Consider the following 15262-nt stretch of genomic DNA (forward strand, 5'->3'; position numbering starts at 1 on the left):
ATGACTGAAGTGACTTACCACGCACACACCCTAGGGAGAGCTCTACAGTCCAAAATCCGAAGTATTCAGAGCAAGCAGTACTGGCTGCTGAATGTCTCCAGGGTGTCTTCAGGTGAAACAGTTTGGTAACAAGCTAACTGGGACCACATCTGCCTTCCCTCATCAGCAGAAGGAGCTGTGAGCACTCAACTTCCCCAGCCTCCATATTCTCCAGGTGCCCTGCAGCCAGCATTCCCAGTCACCCCTGTTGAATAGCTGGTACCTGAATTGAGAGCATTTGGCACCCACATTCAGGCAGGTTCTAACTTACTTTCAAGGCCACTGTCATGCTTGCCCCATAAAAGGGGAACCTCAGGGTGTGGGTTCCTCTGCTGACACACAGTCCCGCCCTGTACCAGTCTGCAGCCCAGCCCCACACCGCCTCTGCACGACGCCCAGAGAAGCCAGGACCCGTGCAAGGCCAGCCCCTTCCACCATCGCTCCAGGTGGCACCAGGCAAGGCTGGCTGGTGCTTACCTCAGGCCTGTGGCTTAATCCTAATTCCAAGGTAGTGTGTTCAATTTAGCCCAAGCCTGAAATGTGGGGGATTATTAAGGGACAGGGGCATCAATAATTCTAAGAGACAGCAACTCTCAACGCTGCGTAGAGTCTGAGCCCTGAATCCATTAAGACTTTAGGAGATGATCCAAATGGATGGATACAGGGTCCAGGAGCCAGTCTGAAGGCTTCCATCGGAAGCTTCTTGCCTTAGCTGTAACAGAAGTTTACTGTTTAACACATGCACTTAAGTTGTGCATGTGTTCTTCGTCTCTCAGTCATATCGGACTTTTTGGGACCCTTTGGACTGTAGCCCGCCAGGCTCCTCTGTTTGTGATTTTTTAGGCAAGAATACTGGAGTGAGTTACCATTTCCTCCTCCAGGGGATCTTCCCAACCCAGGTATTGAACTCGAGTCTCCTTCACTGTAGGTGGATTCTTTACCACTGAGCCATCAGGGAAGTGAGCGCTTAAGTCACTTGACCATAATTTCCTCATTATGTAAATTCTTCATATACAGAAATGTAATGATATTCATCCCATTTTGGAGACATTTTAGGAGATGAACAACAGAAGTCAGAAGTGCTGTAAATTTGGGGGTTTTGTTGGTCTGGGGAAACTGAGTCACAGCGCTTTTCCCCAGCTGACTCAGAATGTGGACGGATGGATTCAGGCCTTGGAACATAGCAGGGGGCAGTGAGCCGGCCCCACAGTCCCATTGCTGTGCTTTGTAGTTAAAGGTGACTGTGACTTCTGCTAACTTTTCTCAGGATCACAGATTTCTCCGAGCAGAACTGTAGTCATAATAACTTAGCAGGCTCCCCTGGATCAATACCTCTGAAATCTAAGGGCCATTCAGTTGCTAAAGGCTTTTTATTTAGTCTTTGTGTTTGGTATTAATGTTATCCCCATGGCATCTAAATGGCAGAGCTATTTATGGATTGGAAGTCAATCTGACAGTGTGACTCCTGGCCATCCATCATGGGCAGGAGAGAAAGATCCAGGTGAGCAAAACTCCTAGGCTAAGCAGGACAGATGGGGGTATTTAATGCTTGCTGATGCCATGAATTCTACCTAATTTCTTTGTAAGCAATAGTAGTAAAGGGCAATAGAGAAAGAGCGTCATTCTTTGAAAATGATAGCAATCCAGTACTCAGCTTTGGATTTGAGTTATAACATCCGCAGAATCTAAGTCACTCTAAAGACCATACTGTGATGTATATTGGTGCTTTTCCACCTATTTTTTTGAGTATGGGGATTCTTTTAATTGAAAAAAACTCAGCATAGGAGTAGCTATACTGTGACTGCTCGCTGACAGAGAACACATATAATTATTGTAGGGGACATTATTCAGTGCCAGTTTTCAATGAGTTTATAGTTAATTCATTAAAACAGCACACTGGAAAAACAGTTCATGTCTGGCTGAGACATACTTTTTCTTCAGTCTGTGGACTCAACATATACACAGCTGCTAATGACAAGACGGAGAAGGCAGTGGCACCCCACTCCAGTACTCTTGCCTGGAAAATCCCATGGACGGAGGAGCCTGGCAGGCTGCAGTCCATGGGGTCTCAAAGAGTTGGACACGACTGAGCGACTTTACTTTCACTTTTCACTTTCATGCATTGGAGAAGGAAATGGCAACCCACTCCAGTATTCTTGCCTGGAGAATCCCAGGGACAGAGGAACCTAATGGGCTGCCGTCTATGGGGTCGCACAGAGTCGGACACGACTGAAGTGACTTAGCAGCAGTTGCAGCAATGACAAGACACCTAACACTTTTTGAATGCTTAAGCATTTTAAAGACATTTTCTCGTTTACTTCTCAAGACAACTCTGGGTATAGGGGTAACAACCACTCTTCTCATTTTATAGATGAGGGAACTGAGAATCACAAATGCTAAGTAATATGCTCAAGGTCCCTTAGTTGGTAAGTGATGGATAAACACTAATCTCTAGGTCACCTAATGCTATTGTTCAGTGTTATCAGCATCATCGGCTGAGATCTTTGAGATTCTTCTATTTATTTATTTTTAATTTAAGTATAGTTGATTTACAATGTCATGTTAATTTCTGTTTCTGTTATATAGAAAAGTGATTCAGTTATACATATGTACGCATATATGTATTCTTAAAAAAAACCCTTTTCTATCATAATTTAACACAGTGTGTTGAATAAGGTTCCCCATGCTATACAGTGGTACTTGGTTATTTATTCATTCTATATATAATACCTTACATCTAACCCCAACCTCCTCCTCCATCCCTCCTCCAACCCCTGCCCCCTTGGCAACCACAAGTCTGTCTTCTATGTCTGCGAGTCTGCTTCTGTTTTGTAGACAGGTTCGTTTGTGTTGTATTTCAGATTCCACACATAAGTGATGTCATGTAGTATTTGTCTTTCTCTTTGTGACTTACTTCACCTAGTATGATAATCTCTAGTTGCATCCGTGTCACTATAAATGACATGATTTCATTCCTTTTTAAAGGCTGAGTAGCATTCCATTGTATATGTGCACCACATCTTCTTTACCTGTTCCTCTGTTGATGGACACTGAGGTTGCTTCCCTCTCTTGGCTATTGTAAACAGTGCTGCTATGAACATGCGGTGCATGGATCTTTTTGAATTTTAGTTTTGTCTTGATACATGCCCAGGAATGGGATTGCTGGATCATATGGTAAGGCTATGTTTAGTTTTCTGAGGCAACTCCACAGTCTTTTCCTTAGTGGAAAGACTTTCCACTTACATTCCCTCCAACAGTATCAGAGGGTTTCTTTTTATCCACATGCTCTCTAGCATTTGCTATTTATAGATTTTTAGTGATGGCCATTCTGACTGATGTGTGCATTCATGCTAAATCACTTTAGTCATACTTGACTCTTTGCGACCTTATGGACTGTAGCCTGCCAGGCTCCTCTGCCCATGGGATTCTCCAGGCAAGAATACTGGAGTGGGTTGATCAATGTGTAGTGATTCCTTATTGTAATTTTGATGATATTGAGCATCTTCTCATGTGCCTATTGGCCATCTGTATGCCTTCTCTGGAGAAATGTGAGACTCTTCTAATACAGAGCCTCCCAAGGAGCTAATGTGGAGGTTGGGTGATGGGGAAGGGCTCTGAAGCTTGGCTTAGAATCTTTTGAAGTCTGCTGCCCAAGTAGGAGCAGGTGCCAACCTCCCTTGACTGCACATCCCACTTTATTCTTTTCTCCCCTGTCTTCTTCTTAATCACTTCCTTTGGTTTTTACAAGTGCAGGTTCAGGAAAAGACCAGTCAGGTGGGGTGGGGGGCACAGAGGGCTGAAGAAGTATGAGGGATTTGCTATCTACAAATCTTATTTTTCACCATTCTGCTCCTACAACTCTTACACAACTTCCACTGGTGATACCTGATGGAGGAAGGATTTTCAAAATAAAGTGCATTAGTTGCTCTGTCCTGTCCTACTCTTTGTGACCCCCTGAGCTGTATCCCACCAGCCTCCTCTGTCCATGAAATTCTCCAGGCAAGAATACTGGAGTGGGTTTCCATTCCCTTCTCCAGGGAATCTTCCTGACCCAGGGATCGAACCGGGTCTACCGCATTGTAGGCAGATTTCCTACTGACTGAGCCAAGAGGGAAGCACGTTCATAATAAAACAGTAGTCAAATGGAGAAACTACTTTATTAGCAGCTCAGCACAGCTCCTGATGACTCCAAAGGCAGGCCTTCTCTGAAAAAAATTCAGCTTGGAAAATATGAGTTAGGATCAGAGACCCGAGTTTGGCTTTCTCTTCCCTGTTCCTTGAATCTAAAACACAAAATATTCTGTAGAAAATTTTGAGATTGCATTAAAAAAAAAAAACAATCTCATGAAGCATGAATGTCTGAGTTGCTTTTTTATGTGGGCATCTACTGTATTTGTCTCGATTTCTTTTTCCTGCCATTTCTTTGGGGAAACTGCCTCTCTTCCATTTCTGGTCCTTCTGGTGGAGGCTGCTGATTCCACTCTCTGTGTCTCCACCATCATGGATACATTAACTGAGCTGAGGATTGGGGATGTGACTCTAGCAAAGCTAATTTATGGACCAGAAGAGGGAAGTCTTTTCTTGAATGTCACCAGCGGAACTTGTGTAAGATGGAGCCATCTGAGGCCCCTACCCATTCCAAGAAGAACACATACAGTAGTAAAGGACTCGGAGTCAACACACAGAGAGTTGAGAGATGGAAGGATTAGAGATAGAACTAGTAAGATGGACTGGGAGTTGGGAATTCTGAACTCTTGCTATGATAAGCATAGAATTCTCTGTAAGGCACTCAGAATTCTCTTGAAGCCTCAGTCTTCTCATCTGGGAGACAGTTGGATCCAGTAACTGACCTCTTCCATCTGACTATTCACTGCAGAGCCTGTGAACACTCTGAGCAGAAGTTGCTTCTCTTCCTGCAGGCTTTGATCCCATGCAGTTCTCAGCTCAGCCTTCTTCTTAGACAGTTCCAACTGAACAGGGGAATGAAAGGAAGGATTTCTTTGCAAACTTTTTTTTCCGTCAGAGCAAACACGGGGCTTGTTGCACTGTGTGCTTGGGAGCATTCAAACAGCCTCCGTGCTGTGCTGCCCTCTGTGGTCCATTGTAGGACCCCCTCACCCTCACCTTGCCCAAAACCCTTCTTGATTGTCCTTGAAGAGTTTTTAATGACCTCCCACCTTCCAAAGTCCACTTTACGTTCAGTCAGTGCAGTGTCCCAGAGCTTTGATGGCCATGGCTCTGAAAAGTACCGTCTAGATTAAACGTTCAAGCTGGGAGCTGAGTGGTTCAGTCTGTTTGGCCTTTGACTTCTCCCCGTGAACAGGAACAAGCCAGATTTCCCAGGAAAGATCTTGTGCTTCTGCAGAAGTTGCAGAGGAACAAAGGGACTTTTTGGCCGAGGTGATCAAGCATGAGTTTTGAGGGTCCACGTAGATGGTGACTTTCTCTGGATATCTGGGGGAAAGAACACATTTGTGGGAGTTGGGATACCTAAGTTGTAGTCACAGACCCCTCTCTCCCTCCTGAGCGACCTTGGCCAACCGTTATTCAGTTAACCTCTGTGAGCCTCAGCTGCCTCACTAGTAAATCAGGACAAGGAATCTCAGCTTATGAGTGATTGTGTCGTGACAATTAAAGGAGATCATGTGTGTCGTGCCATATTGCTGGCACTTTTAGTTTTCTTAGGGATACTATGAAGATGACATGAACTAACTGGCAGGAAAGCCATTTGATGTTTGGGAGGGCTGGGGCAGGACAGACTGACTGAGAGAGACCAGGGGGTCTGGTTGAGTAGAACCCAGGAATTTGGCCATCTGAGGATAGGAAGTCCCCCTGTAGGCCTTCCCAAATCTGGAGGTTGGGTGTGCTGAACTCGATCAAGGTGGGTTGATTGGATTTGAGGTGGTGTACTCCTTTGAACGCCACCTCCCTCTCTCCCCAGGTTTCAGGCAGGGAATAGCTACAGCCTCAGTGCCTCCTTGCTCATTGCTCAAAGTCAAGAGGTGTTTTTATGACAAAGGCAGATGAGCACGTCTAAATATTTAACTGGCAGATCAATCTGTGGCGACAAGGAACGACACTTACAAAAAAAAAAAAAAAAAAAAAAAAACCGAGGAGGCAATCCAATGACGTCTTCACGACTGGCGGTATGCCGTGCGGAGGGGGCGGGGCTCTGTCTGGGTTGTTTTGTTCTGATACAACTCAGAGGGGAGAGAGGAATACTTCAAAGGAACATAGCCTGGAAGGTCTGCCTCTGGCTGGTAATTAGAGCTGGTGCTCTTGGAGCAGTGGAGAGTGCGTGGGCAAACAGGAGGCTAATGCAGGGAGCTCAAAAGCCTAAGCCAGCTCCATGGCGCGCAGAGCTCAAGTAGTTGCGCCCTGACAGTGTGCGTGGAGCAGCGGCCTCAGGTGGGAGGAAGGAGGACCCATAAAGTGTAAATCTGAATGAGTAGCTGTCTTTCCCAGGTTCAATGTGGGCAGCACTGGGCTTACTGGCAAGGTGGTGGCTGTCTCTGCCCCTCTGACCTGACCATGTCACCCTCAAGATGGGAGACAGTGGACTGGTCAGGTAGTGGTGTTATGTATGAAGAAGTGGCGTGGTGGTCAGGCTTTATTTTAGTAGAGCTGCACGTACAGACTTCTGTGTTCTTTGGAAGTGCAGTGCTGGTGGTACCGCATAGAAGGGCTGGCTTGTCATCAGTTTCGAGTGTCCTAAAGCGAGGACAGCGAGAGGACTGAGAGATAATGCTTAGCGATGCCCACTGTGTGCTAGACCCTTTGCTAGAAAATTAACCTGCTTAGTTATACCTTAAGGTAACTCTGAAATAAACAGAATATGGAAGTGGGTGTATGACTACACACACACGTGCATAAACACAGACACACACAGCACAGACACATACACACACACGTACACACACATACATACACAAGCACGCACATTTACATAAGCATGCACATATATCCATATGTGTATATATAGTATATGTATTTTACATATATATATAGGGCTTCCCTGGTGGCCCAGACAGTAAAGAATCTGCCTGCAATGAAGGAGACCTGGGTTCAATCCCTGGGCTGGGAAGATCCTCTGGAGAAGGGAATGGCAGCCCACTCCAGTGTTCTTGCCTGGAGAATTCCATGGACAGAGAAGCCTGGTGGGCTACAGTCCATGGGGTCGCAGAGTCCAACACGACTGAGCAACTAACACTTAGGTGGCTCAGTGGTTAAGAATCTGCCTGCCAGTGCAGGAGCCACAAGGGACATAAGTTTGATCCCTGGGTCGGGAAGATTCCCTGGAGGAAGAAATGGCAACTCACTCCAGTATTCTTGCCAGAATAATCCCATAGACAGAGGGCTACAGTCAATAGGGTGGTGAAGAGTCAGATGTGACTGAGCACAGAACAGCATGCTGCTGCTGCTGCTGCTGCGTCGCTTCAGTCGTGTCCGACTCTGTGTGACCCCATAGACGGCAGCCCACCAAGCTTCCCATCCCTGGGATTCTCCAGGCAAGAACACTGGAGTGAGTTGCCATTTCCTTCTCCAAACAGAACAGCATATATATATATATACATACATACATATACATATATATATACAATGTACCGATCATTTATTGTCTCTTTATTTCCCTCACTTTTAATATGGAAATGCCTATAGCTATTCACTTGTATACTTAACTTTTTTTTCACACTCTCTAAAAGTTCATTCCTTTTTAGTGACACAAACTGTACCTAATACCGATTGGGAGGTTCCAGCAGGGAGGGCTGCTCAGAAGAGACCCTTGACCTGGAAGAGCTGCCTGTGTAACCAGGGGAAACCCCAAGGCCAGTGTTGTTAGGCAGCGGCCACCCACCGACTGCTGGGTGACCCGTGTTTTCTGCCATGATGCTCGGGATCCTTGCATTGAAGTTGTAAGAGCATCAGGCCACGTGCAGATGTTTACAGATGCGTTTATGCTTCCTCATTCACCACCATCTTCAGGGCCTCGGGCAGTGCCCAGAGTGGTGGAGACACTCAGTACATCTTTGCTGAATGAATGAATTCGGAGAAGTATATGTTCCCATCTTACAGGTGAGGGAGGGGACGTCAGGTCCAACAAGGTCCACAGAGTCACAGAATAGGCAAGCATCAGGGTGAACCTGAGGCATCTCGCTCTTAAATGCAGACCCTTGGCAATGGGTCTAAATGGAAAGAGCAGATGGTATTGTCTCAGACTGGTTTAATGCTCCTAGCACTACAGCCTTTGTTTCCTGCAATTCTGTTCATCTGCGAAATTCTTAGAAATGCTCCCTCAGCTTTATGGGTTTCCTTCATGACATTTTCCTCTCTTCCAAGCAAAATGCAAAGTCAACTTTTAACAACCTCGGAGGAGAAGTGGGTCCCCTGGCCCTGTGGCCCCATGACCCCATGGCCCTGTGGCCCCATGACCCCATGGCCCCAAGCATGAGCCTGCGTGTGTGTGTGCACTGGGATGCATGTGCTCCTGTGCACACACTCGAGAATGCCGGGAGGAAGGGTCTTGTTTGCTCCCAAACAAGTCAGTTCCACAATTTCATAATTAGGGAGGATGCTAATGTTCTATGATTGGAAAATGTCACCCTGCGTGACTAATTTGCCAGCAGGGCCTAATTGAAGTTCGGCAGCATCTGCGGCTCTGGTAAGTCTTTCTTCTGAGGTGTGGAGGCAGAGGTGATGGCGGTGGCAGTGAGCCAGGGCTGGGTCAGTGGATGGCGATTTATTGCCCCTCATTTCTCAATGGTTCTGAGGGTCAGATGGAACATCAGCTGTGGTTGAAATGGGCTTGGCCATAAAGGAAAAGTCTAGGCCTGGATTAACCCATGTGGCAGGTGGCACTCAGTAAATAGCTGGTCTTTCTCCAGGGAGGATTTTTATTTTTTGAACCAAGGGGATTTTTTGTATGGGGCAAACATCAGAGAGTCACAGGGCCCAAAGCAGCCTTAAGCAGAGTGCAAGTCCTGGTAGGTTTGTTCTTATGAGCCTCCTGTCTTAAGGAGTCCTGTTTTGCATCTGGGGATGCAAGGCTTACCTGAACATCCCCATTCTCAAGGGGTCACTCTCTAGCTGCTGCTGCTGCTGCTACTGCTGCTGCTGCTGCTGCTGCTCAGTCGCTTCAGTCATGTCCGACTCTGTGCGACCCCATAGACGGCAGCCTACCAGGCTCCTCCGTCCCTGGGATTCTCCAGGCAAGAACACTGGAGTGGGTTGCCATTTCCTTCTCCAATGAGTGAAAGTGAAAAGTGAAAGTCCAGTCGCTCAGTCGTGTCCAACTCTTCGAGACCCCATGGACTGCAGCCTACCAGGCTCCTCCGCACATGGGATTTTCCAGGCAAGAGTACTGGAGTGGGGTGCCATTGCCTTCTCCGCTCTAGCAGGCATCACCAAAGGCAAATGAATACTGACAATTCTGGGTGATGACCGCTAGGGGGAGTAGGGCAGAAAAGTGCCTGCTATCTTGTCCTGTGCTGGCACCCACTTTTAACTTTTATCTAACTTACATCTCCTATGCCTCTCATCTCCTTTCTATCAAGTGAGGATGATAGAAGAAGTCAGCCTGTGGCTTGGAAGAAGGCTTCACCAGAACTCAACCGTGCTGGCACCCTGATCTGGGACTTCTAGCCTCTAGAGCTATAAGAAATAATTTCTGTGGTTCATAAGTCAACTAGTCTATGGCACTTTGTGATAGCCACCCCGGCCAAGACAGTGAGGAGAAGACAAGGGACCCAGTTTCATTTAACATGGAGAAACATAGAGGCCAAGGCAGGAGCCTTCCAGCACAGGAGCAGCTCTGGTCTAGAAAATGACAGCGAACGGGCAGAAGAGAGGGGCACTGGCCGAAGCTCATGTAGAAGGAATCGCTTTCTTACCCTTTGAATCATTTGACAGCAGGACAGGTTTTCCTTATATAAATACGATTCCTTCTGGTTTTTGTTTTTCCCGCATCATGTGCCAACAGCTCAATGAGTTTTCAGTGAATTTGGAGGGCGTGTTTGGGATGGTCTGCCTTGAAATAGATGCCATGTGATGTACTCACATTTCACTTTGGGGGTCCCTAGAGCTTGTTAAAGAGCTTGTACTGTGTCCCCCCAAAACAGGAACAAAGACACCCAAGGGATGGATTGGGAGGGACATGCCAGGACATGTAAACTCAAACTTTGGGAATAGAACATTTTTTGTACTCTCCATTTTCTGGATGAAAAAAAAAAAAAAAGAGACCCTACTTTTTTTGTTTAATCTTTTAATTCAAGACATGGGGCAAAAGCAACCGAATCCGATTCTGAACTTTCTCTTGAGCCAGACACAGAAGGTGCTATTTGTTCCTTCTTTCCCCCTGCTTCTCTCCTTCAGCTCTTAATGTTTTACTGACCTCCCTCCCCGCCCAGAAGAGCCCAAACTCACAAAGTGGGGAAACGAAAATAAAAGATAAAGGCTCATGGAAAATCCACTGTTATCATCCAGCACCCCCCACACTTTGCCCCCAGCGCTCTCCCCGGAGTTAATTCAGGAGGGGAATCTGTAATCTGATTTCAGATGTAGAGCATTATTATTCTGTTTCTTCCAATTCTTTTCTCCCTAAGCCAGCACAGCTGTCATTCCCCCCGCCACCCACCCCCATCTCTGTCTCTCTCTCTCCCCATCAACTCCCGTATCACTTTCAGGCCAGTCTCTCTGCATTTGATTTCCCTACCTCCTAATATTGAATTTTAATTCAAAGCCCCTCTTCCCTTGCAAATCCTCTGATGACGCAGACCAACCTGGCTTTCCCCTCTGATTTCCTTCTCCTTTCTTCATTATCAGTGAGTCAGATTAGCATCTGACAAGGGAGCAGAATTGACTCTATTCTGCCTTGACTTCAAAACCTAAGGCGGATTATTGTCCCTGTTATAAATATAAAGGACATTTTAATTTGCTGGGCGCCAAGAACAGGCAAGTCCCCCAGAGTCACGGTTGAACAGGGCCCAGAGTGCTGGGCCTTGCCACCTGTTTTCTGCTGACACTGGGGATACGAGGGTCAGCTTTGGAAGAGCCCCTCCCCGCTTGCCCCTATTTTTCTCCACACCCCCTACAGGAAGAAGAGCTCCCCTCTGGGCCTGGCTGAGTCGCTTGGTAGTTCTGGGAGTCGAGGTGTGCATGTACTTAGTACTCAGTCGTGTCTGACTCTTTGTATCCTTCCAGGCTCCTCTGTCCTTGGGATTCTCCTGGCAAGAATTCTGGAAGTGAAAAGTGAAGTCACTCAGTCGTGTCCGACTCCTTGCGACCCCATGGACTGTAGCCTACCAGGCTCATCCGTCCATGGGATTTTCCAGGCAAGAATTCTGGAATGGGTAGCCATTCCCTTCTCTAGGGGACCTTTCCAACCCAGGTATCAAACCCTGGTCTCCTGCATGGCAGGCAGATTCTTTACTGTCTGAGCTACCAGGGAAGCCCCAAAGGACTCAAAGGCTATGCCCAATGCAGACCTGGGGTGTGTGGATGTTTGAGGAGGGGTACCAGCCAGCATGGGACTCCCCACTTCACAACTCCCAAATCCCCTCCCCACCCAGCCTCACTTGCCCCAGTCAAGCTAAGGCCAGCTCTAGGGAGTGTTCGAGTTCTGGTGGGACACGTTGAATATCCAAGCCCCAGAGAGCTGCTGGCTCACAGGAGTGTCCTCGTGGTTGGCCTGCCCTCTGCCATCCCCTGAGGATCTGAGGGGTGTCCTGCTCTGGAAATAAAGGGCTGTTCTTCTTTTCCCTCTGGATGGAGCTTCGGGTTCAGAATCCCTTGATTTGGGGCTGTGGCAGCCTGGTCCCCTTTTCTTTTGGGGGAGGTTAAATCAAATGGATGTTGCTTTTATTTTTCTTAATTTTTATTTTTAAACTTTTTACTTTGTGTTGGGGTATAGCTGATTAACAATGTTGTGATGGTTTCAGGCGAACAGCAAGGGGACTCAGTCATACATATACATGTATCCATTCTGACCCAAATTCCCCAGCCTGGCCTCCTTTTTGAAAGCCCTGCAGCCATTACTTAGCATGGCCTTCTTTATACAGAAGCGTCTGGAAAGCAAGGACCATGTGTTGTCCTGCTTATAGCTCAGAAATCCCAGGTCCGACCTCTGGCCGTGGGAGATGTTCCTCTGGTCCTTTTTCTCAGGATGATGTGGCAGCTCTTAGAAGAGGGAGGAGAGCCTGGGGCTGCAGATCCACACTGTAGACTCCAGTCTGCCTGCTCTGTGTTTGTTGTGTGAACATGGGAAGGTGCATTAGTTCCTGCAGCTGCCGTAACACATGATCACATGGTGGCCGACTTACACATTCTCTCGCAATTCTGGAGGCGAGAAGTCCAAACTTGGATTTGATTCTTGCTGGAGGCTCTGAGGGAGAGGTCTCCTGTCTCTCTCCCAAGTTGCCAGCCCATCGGTCATCCTTAGATTTTACAGCTGCCTTGCTCCAGCCCCTCCCCTGTGTCACATGGCCTTCTTGTATATCTCAGTGTTCTTGTGTCTTTACAGAGCCTTCTTATAAGGACACGGGCCGTCAGACTTAGGACCCGGCCTCTTCCAGCATGACTGCATCTTAACGTGATTACATTGGCTAAAAGCCTGTTTCCCAATAAGGTCGCATTCACAGGTACAATGAGGACGGGTGATTAGGACATAGAATTATCATTTAGGGGAACACAGTTCAGCCCAAAACAGAAAGCCCCTCAGCTTACCAAATGATGCCAGACCTTAGGAGAAAGAATTTACTTCAGTGGAAAGGGAACTGAGTTAAGAGAGGGCTGATTGGACCCCAATCCTAAGCACTCAGAAACCATGCCATCTTGACAAAGTCCCTTTAGCGTTCATGAACCTCGGTTTCTTGGCATCAGAATGATTTCAAAGACACCTTTTTTCCCCCTAACATTCTATGATTTTAAATTTATTTTTGACTGGGCCATTCTCCTGCTTCAAAGAGAAAGACAAAGAATGAATAAGGGGCTTCCCTGGTGGTCCAGTGGTTAAGATTTCACCTTTCACTGCCAGGGGTGTGGGTTTGATCCCCGGTCGGAGAACTGAGATCCCTCATGCCTCCTAGCCAAAGAGCCAAAACATAAAAATAGAAGCAATATTGTAACAGATTCAATAAAGATTTTTAAAGTGGTCCACATCAAAAAAATTCTTTAAAAAAAGAATGAAGAATAAGAAAACCAAGAAAGCACAGAAATAGAAAAAGGAAAAAGGGGAAAAGAAAATAAACAAGGACCAAGCATAATGGTGAAGGACAGGGAAGCCTGGCATGCTGCAGTCCGTGGGGTCACAAAGAGTTGGACACAACTTAGCAACCGACCAGCAACAGCAAAGTATAATGAGCCGGAGAAGATAAGGAGGGCGGTTAGGACAGGAGAAACATGGAAGCAAGAAAAATCATCAAAGCAAAGTCAAAGAAGGGAGTTTGAGGCGGCAGGTCACAGAGCAGAAAATTGAAGCCTATTTGCCTCTGTGTGTGTCTGTGTGTGCATTTAACCTTGTTTGCCCATAATCTGACTGCAAAAGAAAAATATAGCTGTATAATGAGGAGCAGAGCATTTTCCCTGGTTGCATACAAACTTCTGCTTTATAAACCATTATCTCCCCGAAGCTATTAATTTAGAGCATATTGTGCGAGGGACTGCCAAGGCACGACCACAGGAAAGGGTGTGTGTGTGTGTAAAGGGAGAGTTTTCTTTTCCTTCTCCTCTCTTAAATAAAGCAGTGTGCTGGCAGAAGTGAGGTCTGGGAGAAAACTATTTTTCTGCTTGTTTGTAGCTGTCTCCCTTATGTTCCTCCTGGAAAAATTGCAACGGGCATAGCCTTAGTCTGGTGTGGTCCTTTCATTTCTTTGCCCAGCAATCCTTGTCCCCGTGTCCCGAAGAGGCTGCAATCAGACCCCCACAGTATCTCTGGATCTCTCTGTGACTCTTTTTTAAAATTGTGTTTATTTATTTTATTTTGGTTGCCCTGGGTCTTTGTTGCTGTTGTTGTGGGCTTTCTCTAGCTGTGCCGAGTGGGGGCTACATTGCACTGCCCGGGCTTCTCATTGAGATGGCTTCTCTCGTTTCTGAGCACAGGTTCTAGGCACATGAGGTTTCTGTAGTTGTGATGTGTGGGCTTAGTTGCTCCATGGCAGGTAGGATCTTCTTGCGCCAGGGATCAAACCTGTGTCCCCTGCATTGGCAGGCAGATTCTTAACCACTGGCCCACGAGGGTAGTCCCTCTCTGTGGCTTTCTCAAGGGCAGGGACCCTTGAGCTGAGATCCTGTAAATAAATCCCCTCATTGGTAACAAGCTGCAGCCCCACCTCCTTTAAACTAGTGCTCTCAATTTCCTGGACACCACGCTATATCCCCTTAATTCACATTCACCTCCTAATGGTGTGGTTGCTGCTCTTAAGAGCTCCTGTGCAGTAATGGTGCAGTAGGTAGATTTGCCCAACCCAACAAATAAAAATCCACCATGTTTGTTAAATCAGAATTTCAGAAGAGTATTTTTTTTTTTAGTATATTATGTCCCCAACATTTCGTGAGACACACTTACTAAAATAATTATTTGGTGTTTGTTGGAAATTTGTTGACTGGGCATCTTGTGTTTTATCTGGCAATCCTTGCAGCAGAGGGCAGACAGCGAAAAGCCCTCCGACTCTGCCTGTTGTCATTCTCCTTGGGTCTTGGGCTGCTGAGTCCCTGCACCATTGGCAGTCTTCTCTTTCCCACTCCCCCTGACATTTTCATATGATATATGAGTTCTTCTTCTTCGAGGTCTGTCCCTTTTGGACAGAAGGGGTCAGTGAAATGCTACGAATAAATAACTAGCCTTGCTTGTCACCCAGATTAGCCCTTGGGAAGGATCTCCTTTTTGCTGAGATACATCAGCGGTGCTCACTTAGAGCTCCTTTTTTTTTTTAGCCCCTACATGCATCCCTTCATGGGTATTTATCTTTTGCCACTAAAAAACACCAGGCAGGGGGGAACAGTGCGGCGTGAGATCCATCACAATGGCAAACATTCCAGCAATCACACTCCTAGGAATCTGCCCCAAGGAAATAATCAGAGATGTGCATGGAGATTTATGTGCTAGAATGTGCCTCACAGAGCTATTTATAATGGTGAAATATTGGAAACCCTCTACGCGCCCAACAATGGGAGCATGGTAAATTACGGGGCATTCTTGAGTGGAATATTATGTGACAACTAAAAATCATGT

Source organism: Bos indicus, chromosome 4, assembly GCF_029378745.1.
Source record: "Bos indicus isolate NIAB-ARS_2022 breed Sahiwal x Tharparkar chromosome 4, NIAB-ARS_B.indTharparkar_mat_pri_1.0, whole genome shotgun sequence".
NCBI lineage: Eukaryota > Metazoa > Chordata > Mammalia > Artiodactyla > Bovidae > Bos > Bos indicus.